The sequence below is a fragment of the Lagenorhynchus albirostris genome, chromosome 4, assembly GCF_949774975.1.
Source record: "Lagenorhynchus albirostris chromosome 4, mLagAlb1.1, whole genome shotgun sequence".
Taxonomy (NCBI): domain Eukaryota; kingdom Metazoa; phylum Chordata; class Mammalia; order Artiodactyla; family Delphinidae; genus Lagenorhynchus; species Lagenorhynchus albirostris.
Genome location: NC_083098.1, coordinates 38,054,715 through 38,077,967, shown reverse-complemented (window position 1 = coordinate 38,077,967; position 23,253 = coordinate 38,054,715). Strand labels below are relative to the sequence as shown.

At 34.5% G+C, this 23,253-nt stretch overlaps 1 protein-coding gene and 1 pseudogene across 3 annotated transcripts in view; both read left to right on the top strand.

The window, feature by feature from the left end:
• Positions 1–23,253, top strand: part of ARHGAP24 (Rho GTPase activating protein 24) — a 780,792-nt gene that overhangs the window by 327,529 nt on the left and 430,010 nt on the right. The window lies entirely within an intron of this gene.
• On the top strand, positions 16,287–16,374 carry LOC132520171 (U6 spliceosomal RNA; annotated as a pseudogene).

The following is a 23,253-nucleotide window of genomic DNA, read 5'->3' as shown; positions in this document are numbered from 1 at the left end:
TGTCTCCCAAGACAAGGAGTTGAAGTATGTAGAACACACACATTCCAACTCAAAGTCCAAGTGTGTTATTTCCTAGAGCTCAGTTGCAAAATATAATTATAAAATGCCTCAAATTTAGCTGATAGATTTTCCATTGATGTTTAGAAGCACAAAAATGCATTATTTGTATAGCTTCATTCATTTCATACTTTTTAATAGATGGTAAATAAATTGCACCTTTTTGTTAAATGGTAAGAAGTTAAAAATAAAAAGCTGAAGAAAAAATGGCCATTATATTCAGAATTATTCCTCACTATTGCAAGTCAGACACAAACTATCCAACTTGTGTATGAAGAGCATGCATTCAATTCAATTCAATAAATATAACACTACTAATTGAAACGAGGGAGTCAGCTATATGGTAAATACGTAACAACGTAGAAATTGGCAATTACTATGTGATTGGTAGCACACAAATTGAATGCAGGTTAGGAAGGGCTCAGGAGATTTAAGGCAGAAATGAGTCTCCACATTACCTTATTGACAATCCTAGTGATGACTAAAACAAAGGAACCCATAAAACTTACAAGAAGGGATGTGATTTGGTTATGGAGAATAACCAGTTCCAAAGCAGAATGTTGTCACATCTGAATCACAAAGCCCTTCCTAATGCCCATTAAATTCTTCATAAACTCTCTTCTCCCCACCCCACCCTACAAAAGACTAAGACAGAGTTTACTCAAAATTTCTATGATGCAGTTTGATGTATGTGTGTGTGTCTATGAATATGTCTCTTAGTCCCTCATGCAATTTAAAAGACCTGCATCCCTAAATTATGGCTTTATTTCTCTATTTTCTTCACTATTGATTTTCTTGGAAAAGCAAACTTGCTAGTCCATACTCACTACCTCCATTTTTTCCCCGTTTCCATTTTAATTCCATTTCTATCACTCTGAAACTCTTTCTGCTTAAACCGTCTAGTCATCTCCAATCCCCAAACTTGGTGGCCCTTCTGCAGTTTCCCACCTACTTAGCCTTGATGCTTCTCTCTCTACATCATTCGTTCTTACAGTTCTTTCCTCTTTGACTTCCTTCATACCCCTGTCCTAAACGCTGACTGTTCTGGCAGTTCCTTAGCCATCTCTTCCATACGTTCTCCCATTGCTCACCTCTTGAATATTGAAAACATGAAGGGCTCTATTTTCAGTCTTCCCATTTGGTGATCCCTTGTTTCTCTTGACGTTAATTGTAACAGATATACCCTGACTTAGGTTACATCTCTAATGTTCAATGTTCATCTGTGTTTAATTCATTCAACAAATTTGACAATATTTATTGACTCTTATGTGCTAGGCACTGTTTCCATTGAAGTGATACAATTATGATCCTGTCCCCACACAAAAAGGACATAGTATTCTCAGAGAACATAGGGTCTACTCAGGTGAATACACATTAATGAGAGAACCACACAGGTAAATATAAAATTATGCTTGTGGCAACTGCCACAGAGGAGAGGCATATGGTCCTATAAACACTTAAAACTTTATCAGAGAGATCAGCAAATGCTTCCCTGAGGAAGCCTTCAGTTCTTCGGATAAAGACTCAAGGATCACTCCATCACCCAAATGTTACTTTCTTTCCAGGTGACCTGTGCCTTATTGGGGGGTGTAGTTTCCATGTCCTGATGGCTGACGTGCTCAGGAGTATCACCTCTAGATGGGTGAGATTTCAATATTTCCATCTTTAATATAGGATCCCTATACTATATCCCTAGTCTAGGACATGAAGATGCATCAGATAATATGCTACATTGTATTATTGTTTAGCACCCTCAATATAAGAGTCGGGCCATACACACATATCAGATATAGATGGAAATATATTATTGTACTTTTTTCTTTAGATATAATTACATATCACTGAAAATATACTGTATAGTGATTAAAATGTACTATCTTTGCCACTCATATCATGAATGGTTCCTTATGTTTTGTTTTCAAATCTATTCCAAATACCTTTTTTATTACTCATTGAAACTCTGATCAAAATATCTACCTAATTGTAATAGATTGCTGATTTGCTGCTTTAACTGGTAAACAAAAGGTATGGGGGCTTTTGATCACAAAGGAGATTTAGTGTTCAGATTCCAAAATTTATAGCTATTTTACCAAATAAATAAATGGTCATAATTATGACAAAAAATATTTCTTTGTAATAGGGGACTTTGGATACATCTTGTGAACTTAACTAAAGATCTTGAAGAAAGATGAGAAAGAGTGAGGAAGAATTTCTTTTTCATAAAACTGTCAATGAAAAATTACCATTAATGTGTTAACTTGGCTGATGTGATTTGAAGGATAGTGCCTTTTTGTGACAAAAAATACATACTTACTTAAAAAATATGTGTGACTATTTATGTTTCCAGTAAAAAAAAATATATATCTTATGAGCATTTCAGGTCCTAGGTAATTTTATGTCAAAAATTAATATTCAAAGCCACAAGAATTTACTGCATTCCTACTATATGCAATATGGGAAGCCATGATATCCTAAGCACATTTTTTGGGAAAGAGCCTTATTTGTTTCCAATTTATTCAAGGAAAAATTAATCCAGAGAAGGAAAATTATCTTTACTATCTTAGATACTCTATATAACTACCTTTTTTAAAAATAGTCTATCATTTGCATTTCAATCAATGGACAAGCAGTATTGAGTACCCACTTCACGTTCAATTCTGGGCTATGCATGAGATTACAAAACACATGATTACAAAATATGAGAACACAAAACTTCTCAAATCCTTGACCTTGAGAAGTTTTCCATCTGGTTGGTAAGATAAGGATCGGGCTTAAGACACAATTAAAGAAACACACATCGATTATTGATGCAAGGTCTCCCCTCTTATGCTCAGCCATTCATACTTTAACATTCTTTATTTTCCTCTTTTGACTATTGACTCTAGTCCAGGGCAGAAAGTGTCTATTTTGAGCAATGAAAATATAGGACTTTAGTTTGAAAAAATGTGGACAAAAAACAATTCAAGTATAAAAATCCATATAGAGCCAAGAGATTCCTATAGGGAAAAATAATGTTTTTCCTGCCAAATTTTGAATGTATTCTCTATGGTAAGCTGGACTTTGGTATCTAGAAAAAGTTTTGCTTATTTGAGTTTCAAAACTCTTCTTTTGCCCATGTTTACCTGTAGGCATCTACAATTGCAGAAAACTTTCTTTAGAATTGTGATTAACTCTTGGCATCACGTAGTATGCTTTGCTACAATATTTAATTAGAAAAAATGAAGGATAACATGATAAAACATAAGAGTAAGACAAATTTTTTAACTTACAATTTAATATATACTAAGATGGCAAACCATTTTATTTAGATCCACTGTCTTAATGCTTTCAAAGAATACTTTAATATAAGTTCAGGGAATTATTTAATTCACATTAATATATTCTCTGAAAAAATAAATAGTCATCATTTATAAAATAAATTATAAAAATTACACCAAAGTATATATTGAGAAGAAGAGATTTGAGAATTATATTATAAATGGAAACTAAGGCTGTAACTTTTGTTTCTTAGGTTTTGCTAGCCTAAGTTACCACCTAATAGACAGCAGGTATTTCCACTAAATTTAAATTGGCTAAGTGAAAGGACAATCAGAAAAAAATCTTTGCAACTTTCAAATTTCAAATATATTTCTACTGTCTTCATTCTGAAGATTTATTTGAAAAGTACTGTGTTTCTAAAGGAGTTAGTCAACTACGTTTATGATATGGAAATAACCTAATTATGATTAGCAAACATTTTCATCTTTTTAAGCAAATCATCCCATTATTAAAACTAACCTGTATCAAAATAATTTATTATTTAGAGGTTTTATTTTTTAAAATACAAATTTTTAATGGCTCACTGATATTCATATGTATTAATATTTATAAATGAATACAACCAAATAACTTTAAAAAGTCTAATGTAATGGCATTTCAAATCAACATAGGACAAGGTAGAATACTTAAAGGCCCATTTTAAACATTATTAATAATTCAGTGCCACCAGTCTGTATGAGAACTTACTAAGAATATTCAGTTGGCTAACTTCATCTCAGTAATCATAAGATAGATGAATAAGACACAGTCCTTGCCCTTGAGATGATAGCAGTCTAAAAGTTATGATCAGCAAATTTTTTTACATCATCTTTATTTGGATATAATTTACATACCCAATCTGTACATACATAATTTAGATATAATTTACATATACTATTATGTGTAGTTTGATGAGTTTGACAAATATATATATTACTTTTGTAACCATTACCCCATATAAGATATATAATATTACCTTCGCCCTAGAAATTTCCCTTGTGATCCTTTATAGTCACCTCTGGCTCCAAACAATGACTGTTCCAATTTTTTTCCCCACCATAAACTAGTTTTGTCTATTCCAGAAATGTTATATGAATGAACACATATAATGACTAGGAAATATTTCTCCATAAGTCTTTCATGATTCTGCATGTCTCTTGTGAGCAGAGATACTGACTGTTTTTTCCAAAGGTGTTTGTATAGTGAACAACCTTGGAAGCTAGAGATAATGTCTTCTTCTGAGAAAAGAGCAAGTTTGTTATTGTTCAGTGCATTAGAGATAATGTGTCCGTTTGGGGTAAAGTCAGGCAGACTTACTGCCCATTATAATGGATTCAGGCTCCCGAAGCTCCCAGGTTCCTCTCCTGTAACATAACCCACTGTTTGGGCAGGTGTGGCACTCTAGCTAATCCTACTGCTGTGAGTAACAAAGTCCTTTGTCTGTGACCCAGGAGTCTTGTGTCTTCTGCCTGCATGAATGAAACTTACAAGCTTACACACTGAATAAAATCTCAGATCCTTCACAGTTCTTGGCACCAGTATGTATTCTTTTGTGTCTGGTTTCTTTAGCTTAAAGCTTTTGAGAATTATCCATGTTGTTTTACAAATTAATAATTAGTTCCTTTTCATTGCTGAGTTGTACTAATTGCATGATTATATCAAATTGGTTTATCTGTTCATTTGTTGATGCACATTTGAGTTGGTAGCAGTCTAGAAGTCAAGATCTGCACATTTTCTAAGTAGTAGTTTTTATACCATGTAATCCAATAGAGATATTTATAAAATGCTGTTAGAATACAGAAGAAGCAGTGATTAATCATGCAAAAGAAAACCTCACAGATGGGTTCACATTTGAGCTGGACCTTGAAGAATGAGTCTAATCTTCTTGAGAGTATAGAAGCCTGGCCTGTTGACCTATTAGAAAAAAAAAAAGTTCTACTCAAGTTTCTTTATGTGCATGCATTTTATATATGTATATCTGTGCGTAAGAATTTTCTCTTTTATTTCCAAAAGTTGTATGCTTCAGTTCATCAGCATGATCAATCACTACAAAGTTTTGAGGGGTTAGTGGGGTGCTGTCCACCCTCCCCCATACTTAATAAATTAACAATAATTTAACTAATATGTGTTATTTATGTTTTCCCAATCTTATGCAGAGAATAAGTAAGAGCATATTTAGGAAGTGTTGCTCTTTTTATTGGTTTACAACCTACAATCTCAGTAAGTATCCTTGTTTGGCAACTATAGCTTCAAAACAAGTTTTCTGAATCTCTGGTCTTTTATACAAGCAGAAAGCTGTCCTGCAGCCTCTCCAATGTAGAAATCCCCTAAGCAGCTACTGCCCGGCCCATGCTCCAGTTTCCATCCTCTCAGCGCTCTTGTCACAGACAAGTCCTGATTCAGAGAACTTTGTTGGTGACAGAAGATGTAGTTCTATACATTTTGACTAATCATAATTCTTGGACCTTTGCGTTTATTCTTTGAATAAAATGGTCTCCCTTAGAAAAATTTGTTCTGAGCTAACTGTGTATCTCATATTAAGAAGCCCCTTGAAGAAATAAAATTCTTATAAATAAGTTTTATAATTAAATAGATAAGAGTAGCATATGTGAAATAACTAATAGCTAATTATGTTACTGACAGAGGTATATAGATAGTGGTTGAGTGTAAAATTTGGAACCAAACTGCTGGTTTGAATTCTGACTCTACAATTTACTACCTTTGTGATCTTGCATGAGTTACTTGACTGCTTTAGACCTTCTGTAAAATGAGGATTATTATAATAGTATCTATTTCACAAGGTTATTGTGAGGATTATATAAAAAGTATAATGCACTAATGACATTGCCTGGTGCGTGTTAAGTAATATGCACATTTGCTGTTGATGATAGTGATAATGATGATTACGATGATGAAGAAGAATGATTATTTTAGTTGTAGTAAGTTCCATGAAGGAAGAGGTAAGAATAAGCACTGTGTGTTTGTGTTAAATTGAGACACAGATTTGGACGACTGCTTCATAGGTGCTTATTGGGGGAGTAATGAACAATAAATTGGAAAGGTAAACTGGGTTAGATTATGACACTTTGAAAATGAGGCTAAATTTAAACATAATGTGCTATACAGTTGGAAGCTTTTGAAGGTTCTCGACTGTATAAAATACATGTTTAAGAATGATCAGTCTTGCAGTAGCACTAAGAGAGGGGCCCTTAGAAACATCAAAGAATGAAATCATCATATAGGTGTGAGGCAAAGGGGTGGTGGTGAGAGTAGAACAAAGCTAGTTACGATAGAGAGAATGGGGAGGGAAGATAGGAAAAAAGAATAGTTTAGCTCTGGGAGCAGGAAGAATACTATCATTAACTGTTGGTTTAGCTGGGCAGCAGAAAAATGATGATTGAATCTGGATTATTTAGCGATCTGTTAATGATAAAAATCCTGGTAACTGACCTTTATAGTATTACAAGATTCTGAATGGCAAAGCAAGACTGAATTGTGTTTATTATAGTTTTGATGATAATTATGATTATTTTTCTAATTAATTGGAAATTGGCCATCTGTTCATGTTATAAAAGACATTACTAGACTTCATATTTAATTAACCCGAGTGTTACATTTCACAACCATGTTGGAAAGAAGACTTTTTCTGCAACCCTTAAAACATGTTTTATTTTTTCACTCTAAGATTGTAATTGAAGTTGTGCTAATACTTGAATTTTTATAAGTGACCCTTTATGTAATATCTCCATTTTATGTTTAAATTCTTAGAATTCTAAAGCAGCTCTATGAAAAATAAATACTGTTAGAATATTTCCTCAATAGTCTGTTAATTTTGTCTTATACATTTTTTATAACAATATTAAGCTATGATGTAATAAATATTTAAGTGCTCACTCTTTGTTCTGTCATTACAGTGTTTGTCCCTTCAGTTTTGGGGAATGCTAGTAAGTATACAGTGTGGTCTGTGTAAGGTGAGGTTGTAAGTATGAAGCAGTGTAGTTTGGTGGTAAAAAAAGGAAAAAAGAACTTCTTTTAAAAAAGCATCTTCTTAAAAAAATACCTGCTCAGATATTTGCTAGGTTTATGGCTTCAGCAAGTCACCTTAGCCATTTGGTTCCTACATATAACAGGGACATCAGTCCTGCTTTTTAAGGGTTCTGTCAGGAATTATATGGATTATAAGGAATGTATGGAATTCAGATTATATGAAATTTATGAGGAGCCTTATTATTTTTTGCAAGGTAATATGTCAGACATGTTAAAACATTATGGGTTCTAATTCTTACTGTTGTCACTCCTGGCTTTTCTCTCTCTCAGATAATTCCATTGCCATTTAAAAGTATACTTGCTTAAGTCTTTCAGCTTTGTTTTTTCACCCAACCTAGATCTCATGAGAGGTGAATTTGGGATTAGCATGAGTAATTTTCCAGCGTCTAGGGAGGCCTTACTGAGCCAAGGAGGTGACTACAGATATTGGCACCCGCAGTGAGAGAACAGGTGTTAGTCAAGCTGTAATAAAATTTTTAGGACTTATACAACTTTGTACTTTTCCAACTGAAATGACACAGTGCTCCATAGTTTCTTTTTTTAAGGCAAAAAGGAACTTGTCCTTTTCACTGCTAATTTTCTCATAAAGTACCAAGCACACGAGCCTCATTCTTTTTTCCCTGGGTTAAGAGTGTCAAGTGTACTACAGCACGGTGGGGCTTTATTTGCTGCCCTCTGCAAAGAACGGACAACCAGCAGTTTCTGAGCTTTTCACTTGACTGCTTTCAAGCTGCTGAAGGGGAAAGAGCAACAAGTCAATGTAGCAAAAGGTTCACATGGAAGGGTCTGTCCAGTATTAGAATTTTAAAAGTAAAAACTCAAAATGAAATATATGTGCATAAATATCAAGGTAAGAATATATTAGTGATAGATCTGGAAAATGAGCCTTCTCATGTATATATACACACACACACACACACACACACACACACACACACACACACACGTATACATATTTGAAGAACAGAATTTGCTTCTCCTTTGTGTGTGTATATGTATATATACACATAAAACAAATATATATTTATTCTTATGACATAAATAGTTTTATGACTCAGATCACTTTTACTCATGGTCTTATTAAAATGTGTATGCTATTCTATGCTAGAGTTTATTTCTGTGTAATATTTGAGAGGAAATGTAGAATTGTGAGTAAGACACAGTCTGCAGCCACACTGCCTAGGTTTGAATGCATGGTTGTTTTTAAAGAGCCACTTATTAGCGGTAGGACTGTAGGTACCTTTTGGTACCTTAGTTTCCCTATCTGTAAAGTGGAAATAATAATCATACTTACTTCATAGAATTATTTTGAGGATTAAATGAGTATATATACACACATAAGCACATATACACAAATACATATGTACACATATATATTGCTTAGAATAATGAGTAAATGCTATATATCAATATTCTTTATTAAACAAGTAAAATCATATTTCTATATAAAATATCATACAGATTTTCAGTGGTAGTTGTTTTTATAGTCTTCTAAATTAAGGCATGACATTTTCAAAAAATAAAATGATAAGATGCTAAAATGGCATAGCAATTCAATAAAGAGGGCCGGGAATAGAACAAGACTTCTACTCTATTTACTGTCCTTTTTCCTTTAGAAGTCTTAGCTGTAACTGAACTAGAAAAATTTTCCTACTAATCATGTTACCTCTAGAGGTACAATGCTGTTAAAAGACCATCTCTAAGGATCACAACATTGTAGAATTAACAGAAATCTTAGATATCAAATAGTTCATTCAACCTCTTTATTTTGTGGCTCAGAGGATTGAGACCAAGAGAATCAAAGGCTTTTCTTAAGGTCAGGTAGCTATTTAATTCCAAAACCATGTTTACTAACTTTTAGTGTTGTACCTTTTCTTTTCTTTTAATTTTTATTGGAGTAGAGTTGATTTACAATGTTGTGTTAGTTTCAGGTATACAGCAAAGTGAATCAGTTATACATATACATATATCCACTTTTTTTTTTTTAGATTCTTTTCCCATATAGTCCATTACAGAGTATTGAGTAGATTTCCCTATGCTATACGACAGGCTCTTATTAGTTATCTATTTTATATATCATAGTGTGTATATATCAATCCCAATCTCCCAATTTATTCCTCCCCACCATCCCCTGATAACCATAAGTTTGTTTTCTACATCCATGACTCTACTTCTGTTTTGTAAATAAGTTCATTTGTACCCATTTTTTAAGTTTCCACATGTAAAGAGATATCATATGATATTTGTCTTTCTGTGTCTGACTTACTTCACTCAGTATGAGAATCTATTGGTCCATCCATGTTGCTGCAAATGGCATTATTTTGTTCTTTTTTTATGGCTGAGTAATATTCCATTGTGTATATGTGCCATATCTTCTTCATCCATTCCCCTTGATGGACATTTACATGTCCTGGCTATTATAATAGTGTTGCAATGAACATTGGGGTACATGTATCTTTTTGAATTATGGTTTTGTCTGGGTATATGCCTAGGAGTGGGATTGCTGGGTCACATGATGGTTCTATTTTTGGTTTTTAAGGAAACTTCATACTGTTCTCTACAGTGGCTGTACCAATTTACATTCCCACCAACAGTGTAGGAGGGTTCCCTTTTCTCCACACCCTCGCTAGTATTTATTGTTTATAGATTTTTTGATGATGGCCATTCTGACCAGTGTGAGGTGATACCTATTGTAGTTTTGATTTGCATTTCTCTAATAATTAGTGATGTTGAGCATCTCTTCATGTGCTTTTTGGCTATCTGTATGTCTTCTTTGGAGAAATGTCTATTTAGATCTTCCCCACATTTTTTGATTGGGTTATTTGTTTTTTAATATTGAACTGTATGGGCTGTTTGTATATTCTGGAGATTAATCCTTTGTCAGTTGCTTCATTTGCAAATATTTTCTCCCATTCTGAGGGTTGTCTTTTTGCTTTGTTTATGGTTTCCTTTGCTGTGCAAAAGCTTTTAAGTTTAACTGGATCTCATTTGTTCATTTTTGTTTTTATTTTTATTACTCTAGGAGGTGGATCAAAAAAAGATCCTGCTGCAATTTATATCAAAGAGTGTTCTGCCTATGTTTTACTCTTAGAGTTTTATAGTGTCTGACCTTACATTTAGATTTTTAATCCATTTTGAGTTTATTTTTGTGTATGGTGTTAGGGAGTGTTCTAATTTCATTCTTGTACATGTGGCTGTCCAGTTTTCCCAGCACTACTTATTGAAGAGACTGTTTTTTCTCCACTGTATATTCTTGCCTCCTTTGTCATAGATTAGGTGACCATAGGTGCATGGGTTTATCTCTGAGCTTTCAATCTTGTTCCATTGCTCTATATTTCTGTTTTTGTGCCAGTACCATTGTACTGTTTTGATTACTGTAGCTTTGTAGTATAGTCTGAAGTCTGGGAGCCTGATTCCTCCAGCTCCATTTTTCTTTCTCAAGATTGCTCTGCCTGTTCGGGGTCTTTTGTGTTTTCATACAAATTGTAAGATTATTTTATTCTAATCCTGTGAAAAATGCTGTTGATAATTTGATAGGGATTGCATTGAATCTGTAGAATGCTTTGGTTAGAATAGTCATTTTCACAATATTCACTCTTCCAGTCCAAGAACATGGTATATCTCTCCATCTGTTTGTGTCATCTTTGATTTCTTTCATCAGTATCTTATAGTTTTCTGAGTACAGGGTTTTTACCCCACTGTAGTACCTTTTCAATTACAGTAACATACTTGAGACTTACTCATGGTGGCCAAATGAAAAACAAATTTTGCTTCTCATTTGAGCCAGCATACAGTGAAGCATATGTGTTGTATAACTTTTTGTTTTGATATACTTTCACATTTACAGAAAAGTTATAAGAATAGTACTAAGAACTTCTAACACCCTTAACCCAGATTCCCAATTATTTACGTTCTGTTTCATTTATCATTCATTTATATATGTGTTTATGTATATGTCTATTTATGATTTTTTCTGAATTGTTTGAAAATAAATTGAAGACATCTATCTCTTTTAAATACTTGAATGTGTATTTCCTAAAAAACAAGTCACATAACTGCCTTGATAACATAATTATCAATGACCAAAATGAGAAAATTTAACACTGATAAAATATTATCTAATCCACAGTTTATATTTAAGTTTTATCAATTTTCCCAATAATGTCCCCTTTCTCTGTTTTGTTTTGGCTCAGAATGCAAGCCAGGGTCAAGCATTCTGTTGAGTTATCATGTCTCTTTAGTGTACTTTCATTTGGAACAGTTCCTTAACCATTTTGTCTTTTTTGACCTTGAGATTTTTGAAGAATTCAGAACAGTTATTTTGTTGAATGTACCTCAATTTTTTGTCTGTGCAATGTTTCCTCATGATTAGGTTTAGGTTATGCATTTTTGGCAGGGCCACAACAGAAGTGATAATGTGTCCTTCTCAGAGCATCCCATCAAGAGGCCCATGATGTCAATTAGTTCCAACATTGATGATGTAAACTCTGGTTGCATCGGGTCTGCCAGGTTTCTTCACAGTAAAGTTACTATTTTACCCTTTCTAAATTAGGATTAATTTGTGGAAAGGTACTTTGAGATTATGTAAATATGTCTTCCCCACCAAACATTTACCCACTAGGCTTTGCATTCATTGATAATTTGTAACTTCATTATCACTTCCATATTTATTAGTTGACATTCTACTGAAAGGAAGAGCTTTCTCACATCTTCCATTTGTTTATTTGTTTGCTTGTTTGTTTATTATATCAGTAGAACTCATGTATTCTTGTTTTATTCTATGGGTATGATCTATTACTATCATTATTTATTCTTATCTTCAAATTGTCCCATATTTGTCCAGTGAAAACCACTTCAAACTAGCCTCTGTGTCCTTTCAATATTCTTCCATCTTTCTTGAGAATTTCCTTACTTTCCAGCACATGTTATTCTAGCATCATCTTGTGCTTTTCCTGGTGAGGCCCTGGAATCAATCTTTTTTTTATCCAAGTAGCCATGATTCTATTTCCAAGTAAATGGTGTTTAGAAGTCAAGATCTGGATGCTAGGTGTACTCATTCATTGCTCGCTCCTGGTGTGTCATTACTTCAGGGTTCTCTCAGTGAACAGCATTAGTAAATATATGTCTATATTTATTTCTGTATCTGTGTACCTATCTATTAAAAATCATGAGATGTTGGTTAAAGGGTATAAAGTTGCAGTTAGGCATGATGAATAAATCTAGAGATCTAAGCTACAACATGATGAATATAGTTAATAATACTTTATCAAATACTGGAAATTTCCTAAGAGAGTAGATTTCAGGTGCTCTCATCACACACAAAAAATGATAACCCTGTGAGGAAATGGTATGTTAATAGCTTGACTGTAGTCATCTTTTCACCACGTATATGTATACCAAATCATCATGGTCTACACCATAAATATATATAATTTTTATTAAAAAAATAAAAACCACGAGTTCATGATGATATCTCTAATTCTATCTCAAACACAGGATACATTCTCATCTTTCCATTTCCATGTTTGTAACTTCCTTTTCCAACAGTGAGAAACCTGGCTTCCCATTGCATTCAACATACATATTTATTTACTCAACTTGGAATACTCAGAAGGTAATTTCAGAATTGCTAATCCATTCCATAGCAAAAAGCAATCCCACTAGCTAGAATTCAATATTTTCAGTTTATTTTAGGGATAAGATTTATTAGAACAACATAATTTGTGCGTAAATCTCAAATGTACAGTTCATGAGTTTAGACAGATGTCTGTACCCATATAACTCATATCCCATAAAGACATAAGGCATTTCCATCACCTTAGAAAGTTCCCTGTGCCCCTTCCCATCCCCTCCATAGCAGCCATTTTTCTGGTTTCTATCATCATAGACTGGTTGGGCCTATTCTAGAACTTCATATGAATGGAATCATGAAGTGTATATTCTGTATCTGGTTTTGTTTACTTGTTATAATAACTATGGAATTCATCTATGTTGTTATGTATATGTATAGTTTGTTTCTTGTTATTGCTAAGGAGTATTTCACTGTATGATTATGCCATAATTTGTTTATCTACTCACTTGTTGATGGACATCGAGTGTTTTCTACTTGAAGCTAATATAAATAAAACCACCATGGATATTTTCGTTCAAATATTTTTGTGACCATATGGATTCCATTTCTCTTGGTTAAATGTCTTTGATTGGAATTGGTAAAATCATAGGTAAAGATGTGTTTAATTTCATAAGAAATTGCCAAACCTTCTATCAAAGTGGTTGTACCATTTATGCTCTTACCAGCAATGTCTGAAAATTCTGGTTGTTCCATATCCTTCCTCATCAACACTTGGTGTTGTCAACTGTTTTTAACTTTAGCCATTCAAATGTTTATGTAATGTTATCTTACTGTGATTTTAATATACGTGTCTCTGATGACTAATGGTGTTGGGACTTTTCTGTGAGATTATTGGACATTTCTATATCTTCCTTTGTAAAGGCTTTATTTAATTTATTTTCATTTTCTAAACTGTTTTGGGTTTTTTTTTTGGTCTGTTTATTAGTGAGTTGTAGAAATCCTTTATATATTATGGATGTATGTCTCTTGGCAGATATATGTTTTGTAAATATTTTCAAACAATGTCTGGCTTGCCTATTCCTTTTTTTAAATGATGTCTTTTGATGAACAGAAGTTTTTACTTTTAATAATTTCTGAATTATAAAGTTTTATGGTTATTACTTTATATATCCTTTCTAAAAAATAACTTTTTCATCCCCAGTTGTGAATTTATTCTCCTATGTTTTCTTCAGGAAGTGTTAGCTTTTAAATTTAGGTCTAATATACATATTGAATTAATTTTTGTGTATGATGCAAGGTAGGGGAAGCCTAGATTTTCATTATTTTAAAGAAATTTTTAAAGCCTATGTGTTGTAAGCCTAGATTTTCATTATTTTAAAGAAATTTTTCCCACACATAGTTTCATTGTGTTTTTCCTGGATATTAAGAAAAACTTTTTGGGGTAGCAAGTGATTAAAACCAACTCAAGCTAGATTAAGCAAATGGGAATTTATTTGCTCACTTTGCCAGGAAGAGTAAGACATATCTCATAAGATCAAAGGAAGATACACAAAGGCCAGGACTTCAGGAGCTAGAACTAGGATGGATATTCCAGGGCTCTCTCTAGTCTTTTCTCATATCTGCTTATCTCTGCATCACTTCATTGTGCAGACCACTTTCCTCTACAGGCCAGGGGAGACGAATGCTGTCAGCCTCATTCATCACAGATGCTCATTCTTCCAGCGTCACTATAGTTGTCCTAAGGAAGGACTCTACTTGGCACTGCTTCAGTCACATGCCCTCTTCCTGGGCTGGTCACTGTTGCTTGAGAACTCAGAACCTAGGTGTAATCAAGTCCAACCCCACCCTATGGCAGTGGGATGGTGCTACCATCAGAAACAACATGGAATGAGGGAGAGAGGGTTCCCAAGGATAGGCTTCTGGACATTCCAAATATTATATGTCCCACCAAATTTCCTATTTTTAAAAAATGGCTTTTTACAATGTATAAAATAAAATGTTAAATTAAAAAATGGTTTTTTATATATGGGATTTATTTATCTTTCGCGGAACTCTTAATTAAATATATTCAGGTGCAGTAAAGCTAGATTTCTATTCTACTCATCTAAAACTGAAGTGTAAATTAATTAGATACTTTGAAGAACTAAAATGTATGCAAATTATATGAGAATAATGTACCTCCTAAATGATTAAAGTTTAACACATCAAAGTCCATCATAATGCGAATGATGCTGAATGAAGTGGAAGAGAAGTCAGATTTTTTCATTTTGACCTGTCCCCACTTTCCTCAAATTATAATGAAAAAATTGGATTGTCAATACCTCAATATAATAAATCATTGGGAGAGTAACCGTGGTTCAGTGATTAGGACAAAATTTATATACTTAGAGTGTCCATAATTTTCCAGAGCTTTAAAGCAAGGCTGATGATGTTTAACCCACAGGATTAATTGACAATAAAAGAAGTGGTTCTTATTGGAAATCATTAAGCACCTCATGGCTTGCATTTGAAGGAGAAAACTTGAGAGTTCATTGTAGACAAATGACTGTCTCAGCCAAAGTTACCTACTTGTATAATATTTTCTTTGAAGTGTGGTTGAGTAAAAAGCTGGCCCCACAGAGAGCCTTGAAATGATAATGTGATCGACAGCATAACTGACTTTCCTGGGTTGGATTCACTAAAGAAATCTGACATCAAAACTAGTATTTTATACAGGCTTTTGTCTAAGTATAAAAATGTGGCCATCAGGGGATAGAGATGGAGGACCTCTTTAAATGACAGGCCCAGATGTTATTTTCCTATTATGAGAGGAGGACCCACCTGGGAAGGTTCTTCCCACCTTAGCCTGACTGTCTTCCTTAGCATTCCACTTGCTTCAGTTTTGCTCTCTTCACTCTGCCCACTGTGCACAAAAGCTCCCCTTCATGGCTGCCATTGCTCCCCCATCCTCTAGGTACTATAATCCCATTAATTTTCAGATTTAGGTGGAAAGTCTCTTTTCTTTTTTCCTTGAGACAGCTTTTCAAAATAAAGTTTTACCAATGAAAAATGAACTAGGAGGGAGGGGAAAGACACACAAAAGCTTAAAAATTGAGATGTTTATAAAATCTGCTTTCTGATCCTATTTTTAAGGGTCTAGTCATAGATGGGGTTAATTAATATAGAACAAGGGACATTCAACTCCTATTTCCTTTTCCCTTCTTCAGATCCATTTGCTTTGTTCTTTGTGGCCATATGATGCAATGATAGTTGCCATCTTAGAGCTCTCAGCAAACTATTAGTTTTTTCCATTAAAAGAAGTTGACTTTCCTGCTTGCTTTGGCAGCATGTTTACTAAAATTGGAATACTACAGAGAAGATAAACATGGCCCCTGCAAATTCGAGAAACGTTTTGTATTTTTATGTGATGTACAGCATGGTGACTATAGTTAATAATACTGTATTGCATATTTGATAGTAGCCAGGAGAGTGGATCTTGATAGTTCTCATCCCAAGAAAATAAATTTGTAACTATATATGGTGATTGATATTAAGTTGACTTCTTGTGGTGATTATATTGCAATATATACAAATATTGATTAATTATTTTGTATACCTGAAACTAATATAATGTTATGTCAATTATACCTCAATTTAAAAGAAAAAAAATAGTTGATTTTCTTTTCTTTTCTCATTTCAAATGGCAGTCTCTCTCGGGGAGCACCTGAGTTTCTATTTTCTGTTAGGGGGGGTATTTTCAGTTCTTGGTTTATCTACAGGATCAAAGTAATGAAGAGTCTCTCTCTCCTTTTCATATATGATTGATTTGTTGTGACTGTATGGAGTGCTGTATTGAGAAGCCATCTGGAGGTACATCTAGGTCCCTCAGGAAGGAGAACTGTGATTAATTAGTAATGGCTGTCATGAGCTTAAAAGTAGCAGCACACTTGCCACATATCTGTCATTTCTCTCAATTCCATCAATGGTAAAACACTTGTTTTGATTTGATTTTTATTTCTACTAAGATTATCAGCCTTGGGAATTCCAGTGATTTTCTTTTTTTTTTTACTAATCCCTCAGATACTGATGTGGTGGTGAGAGAACACATCTAAATATATATTAAAATACTTTTCTCCCTGTTGAATTAAAACCTCCTTAAGAAGGAGCAGGTTCTCTCTACAAAGTCTAAGGCATTAAACATACAACAAAAACAAAGTAAATATTTAAACTTTTTTTCAAATTATTCATCCCATTAAGTCATTTTGCTTTCTTACCAAGTGAATATGGAAATACTGAAGCTTAAAATATAAAATGTAGAGTGACATTCCTGATCCATCCCAACAGGTACATAATTTTCTATTATTGTGTATTCTCTGTTGTTTTCGACAAAATTTCAAATGAATCAAGGAACAGGATATTTAGTGTTTCTTCAGCTAAATAACTGCACATTTACAAAATTATTATGTTAAATTTCCCCCAAGTATGCTCTTCTGGTGACTATTTTAAACTTTGCCTTCATGACTGTTGTACATTATTCAGTTCTCCTGTTTTCTTCACACTTAAACTCTTCAGTTTTAAGAAGAAATGTTTCTTTATTTTTAATTCGAGTTATAATCCCAGTGAGACAATGGGATTTCTCTTTGCTCAACAGTTTCTGAAGTTTGGTTTAGCTTTAAGCCACTAAAATCTTAAAGGGTTGTATTTAGACGGGAGAATTTGGACTGAAGTCCTTTCATTTGTGTCTATAACATCAAATGGTTTAGGATTTTTGCACTGCACTCTGGGGAACCTTGAGGCCTCTGAGGTCCATTCTCTTAGGCCCCAAAGACCGACTGATGCATTTGCTTATTCATTCATTCCTCATTCCCTTCCATTTATTTAACAAACCTTTGAGTATTTAGTATATGCTGGTGTGGGGGTTCAGGGAGCCCATATCCTCCAAGAGTTTTGGTGTAGAAGACTGAACAGTAATAAGCATATGGCCACATGTGACAAAGGCTATGTTCAGAGTGACATGGGAACTTGTGGAAAGGGAACATCCAGACTGGGGATGGCAGTGGCTCTAGGGAAGACTTCGTAGAGGAGCTGAATAGAAGTTAATCACACAGTGAGAACAACCAAGTGTGGAAAACCCTTTCAAAGTATTTTTAAAAATTTGATTGCTTCCTGAAAACAGATTTGGCCTCCTGGAATTTATCTTGGAGCTAAAACAATCTCCACTAGATCCACTGCAATATGGGATCTAGAGTGCTGATTCCCTTGTAGATATCACAGTTTGATTCATTCTTCCAATGGAGAGGTGGTGTGGTATAGTGTGAGGTACAGAAAGTGCACTGTTTTTCACTCATCAGTTTTCTTTAGTTAGAGGTTACTTAGGCTACTAAGATGTAATTCTTTAAATATTTTTGTGCACACATTTTGTAAATGTATATTGTCTTAGTCTGCTCTGGCTGCCATAAAAAAATATCGTAGACTGGATGGCTGAAACAACAGAAATTTATTTTCTCACAGTTCTGGAGGCTGGAACTCTGAGATCAAGGTACTAGCCACGTTCTGGTAAACCTTTCTTCCTGGCTTGCAGATGGTCACCTTCTCGCTGTGTGTTCATATGGCCTTTCCTTAGTGCCTGCTTGGGGAAAGAGAGAGAGAGAGAAATCAGGCCTGAAATTATTTAAATATTTAGAATTTTAAAAGAGTTTTAAGTTCTAATCAGGTAAATAATTGCAGTTATTAAAGAAATGTTCTGGTAAATAATAAAAATAAAAATATAACTTCATAGGTTGACAGTAGTATACCACAACCAGTTTGTTCAGTGAACCTCGTATGGAAAGCTCTTTTATGTTCTTTGCTTCATCAAAGAATGTCAGATCAGCAGGAATATCCTTACATGTCTGCCAGTGGCGTGGAACTTAGTATTTTAAAAAATGAGAAAAGAATCTTAACAAATATGTTGCCTTTAAGGGTTTTCTTCTCTAGGAAGAAGACACACACAATGTGTATATACCCACATACACACACACATGCATGTTCATATACACATGTATGCATATATGTGTACACACACTTGCATTCACACATATGAATGAATACATACACATATGCACACATACTATATAATTCCCTGTGTGTGTTTTTGTGGTGTGAACCATTACCTATAGAAAGGCTATATGCTAGCATTTAGGCATACAGCTCAATAAAATGTACTACTGCTTGTCAAACCAGCATGTTAGCAACAGATACAGAACAGTTTTTTTTTAATAAGAAAAGTGTTAGAATTCAGATAAATATTGGCCCTCTGTAGTTATACATCATGTACAGTGCAATCACATTCATTTTACAAAGGAGTTAGGCTCCACCGTCAACACAAAAGGTGACAATTGGATGTGAAAAAAATGACCCTTGATAGTTATACAAATTGCTCACAAATTGCAGTATTTTACCAACTCTGCCAGTTTTATATTTGTTTTCTCTCCTAGCAACAGAACAGATCACTGTTCTTTAAACAACTGGAGTAGTTTATTTGTGTTGAGCAGCCATGTGGTATGAAATCATGTGTACTCTGAAGCTCTGGGATCATGTGTGTACGGTGCGATACTCTCCCCACCAGAGCTGAGGGAGCTGATGCTGGCTGTAAAAATGCACCTCCCGCTGGTCCCACATATGTGGGAGCACATGTTCATTGAGTGTTAAGGAGGCATTGTGGTGGAACGTGGTTTAAGTTGTTCTCTCTCCTCCTCTTTCCCTGTAGCTTCCTCCTCCTTTGCCGTTCTCTTGTGTTTGCTGAACATTGTCATCTTGTAGGTAAATTCGAACACATTGCAGCTCTATAGCATATGGCATTCTATTTAGATACATCTTTGTTTATGTGCCTGTTTATAGGTTCTTTGTTGAAACAAAGTTACAAATAATACCTATGCGTGTGGCTGTTGGACTTCTAGAAAATTCTGTTAAGAGCAGGAATTTCATTTCTGATCGCACCATGTAATACTCGCAGCATGCGTTCCTAGCTCATCTGGTTGCAAAAAAGTACTATACGAGTAGATGTACAAACCAGTTTCCATCCCTGGAAAATAATTTAAATCTGTTAGCCCATCAAATGACGGGACCGTTTTGAGCTCCGGCATAATACAGTAGCTATCATTAAGGCTGTGAATACACAAGTTAACTGAATTCTGCTTTTGTTTTAGTTTAGAGTAACCATTTATTTATGTTAATGTTTTGTTGCTTTGCTAAACACTGAGGTCGATGGTCCTACTGGCATCTCATATACAACCCAGCTGCCACGGCCTGACCACAGGAAAGTACTTTCCCAGTGGAGATTCAGTTAAAACATTCTCTGAGAATCTGAGTGAGCGAACCATACTTTCCTTCAAGCAAAACCAGAATTGATTACATGTATTTCCTGCCAAAGCTAAGAGGTGCAGTTTTGAATTTCTTCAGAAAGGGCAATTTCAGGTTCACTTAAATTTTGTGATTTTAACATTGTGTTTAAGAACAATTTTCATGTTAATTGAAGTGTTCTGTGTCAAAGGAGGAAAAAAAATCAAGTTCTTAAGGTAGACCATCTTCTTTAAGGCATTAAATGGAAATTCACAACTTTCCAAAATATTCTTTGTAGGAATTCTATTGTGATTGTTACATAGCTTCATTCCTTGATTCAACAATTGCTTGCTGAGTGCAAATTAAGCACTGGATATACTGCAGTGAGGAGAAGCAAGTTCTTGACCTGTTGAAGTGTGTGGGATCCTGCAGGGGTGATCAGCAATAAACAGCTAAAGAAACAGCAATTTAGAGAAGTGTCAGGAAGACAGAGGACAGAATTCAGTGATAGAGAATAACAAGAGGGGAACTAATTCACTAGGTGATTCGTAATGGTGGTTGGAGGTAGTAGGTTTTAGGCTGAGACTTAAAGGATGAGAAGAGGTGGGCCATGTAAAGAGCATGAGGCAGAGCAGCCTAGGCAGAGATCAGCAAGCATCAAAACTCCAGGCATTGGAGGGGTGGGATAAGGAGGGTGGGAGGGAGGGAGATGCCAGAGGGAAGAGATATGGGAACATATGTATATGTATAACTGATTCAATTTGTTATGGGGCAGAAACTAACACACCATTGTAAAGCAATTATACCCCAATAAAGATGTTAAAAAAATAATAATAATAAAATAAAAAATAAAAAAAAAAAAAACTCCAGGCATAAAGGAGCTTGGGTGTTTCCAGAACTGAAAGTAACCTGGTGTTGCTGCATCAGAGCTTTTAAGTGTGTGTGTGTGTGTGTGTGTGTGTGTGTGTGTGGCATGCGGGGAAATGAGGAGGTGATGGTATGAGATTAGATTAGATCAGTAAATGGGTGTCAGATGATTCAGAACCTTGTATGCCATGGTTAAGACTCTAGATTTTAAAATAAGTACAATGGAAACCAATCAAAAATTTAAGAGTAGAGAATCATTATCTGATTTAATTTTTTAAAGCTCACTTTGGCTATTTTGTGGAGAATGAAACATGTGTGAGCATGTTTCATTGTGTTTGTGGTTAAAAATGGAAGCAATGAGACCAGTTGGAGGGCCATCAGAATCATCCAGTCAAAGACAATGGTGGCTTGGGTAATAGACTGGTGATGGAGATGGAATCAACTGGATAGATTTGAAATATTTTTTGGAGGCATCTTCTGAATTTACAGGTACATTTGATATTCAGGGTGAGGAGGAATCAGGAATCTAAAGTGATCACTTTTTCTTTTTTCCAACTGGTCATATCATGGTAGCCTTTACTAAGACTGGGTGTTGGGCAAGATCAGGTTTCAGATGGAGATCATGTTCACTTTTAGATATCTAGCACCAAACCTATTGCAAAATTTATTAATTCATCAAACATTGATTGAGCTTCACCATATGCCAGATATTGTACTAAGTGTTGAGGATATCTGGTGTCCTTATGCTTATGGAATTACAGAGATGGTAGATTTCAGGGTGCAAGAAGGGACCATAGTTGGAAATCATCCAGTCCAACATCCTTATTTTAAAGATGAAGGGTAAAATTTGAAGCATTTGATTTTTGAAGAAATATCAAGACTCCTCTATAAAAATTATGGTTATCTTAGTAAAACTTAACTTTACTCAACCAGCAAAAATTGTGGTATTATTTTCCCTTAGGGATATCATACAATCTCTTTTCATTTCTGTTTTAATGAATTGTTACAATTAGTACTATTAAAACACTTTCTGTTACATTCTGAAGTCATGAAAATATGGGCATTATAGCCAGCAGTTCAGTGAGTGATGCTGTCATTGGTTTCATTAGGCTTATAAACAACACATGCAAGAAGAATCATAAACCATGTTCAAATGTGCACACATTTTTTTACTAAGGGTTGATAGTAGACAAATGTGGAATTGGACACTTGTATTTTTTATATTATTGATGGTAGGTTGATATTTACCTTGAAACCTTTTAGAGGAGATTTTTCAAATTTAATGGAAAGAATTAATATGAGAGGGGAAAAAAGAAGGGCTGCAAAGAAAAAATTTGTTGTTGTGCAATGAATTCTAGATTTGTGTGTGTGCAAGTGGATGTATGTTGGATTTTTTAAGAGCTTATTCAATTTTATAAGTTAATATATTTGGTTAAAGAATAAATAGGTAATGATGAGATAACAAGTTTTGTAGATGTGAACAATTTAAACACCAGGAAACCAAAAAATATTATTTAGAGTGGTCTAGGTAAGCATACTTATTATCTAAATTATGATACAGCATTTATTATTCATTTAAAGTGAGATTTACTTGGCTCTTTATCCTAGGTCAAGTACTGTGAAAGAAAAGAGATGAAAGTTCCTGCCCTAAGGGCATAAAAAACTTGAAGCATCAGGCATGATCCAGTCTCATCACACACATGCACACACACGATGGGAGACTGTTTCCTGCAGTGAGCGGTGATTGCCATAGGAATGCCCTATGGAGAGAAGGAAGTTTCAAGATGTTTTGTAGAGATGAGGGCCTGTTCATCAGAAGGATGTTTCAGGATAAGAAAGGAAAAAGTGGACATTGAATGAGATAGATGGCAGTCAAGTGACCTACCTGAAGATTAAAAGTAGGTTGAAGAGGTGACGATAAAAGCAAGGATGGAGCTAGATTAGAATGCATGCCAATGGAAGCGGCAAAACTCCTGAGAGGATGGTTGAAATGGTCAAAATAAGAAATATTTAGCTCTGCTTCTTCCCTGTAAGTGGAAGGGCAGGACTAAATTCAAAGAAACCAGAAGTCCAAGGTTTAACCCTGTACCTTCAAGGAAGAAACATAACAGCCA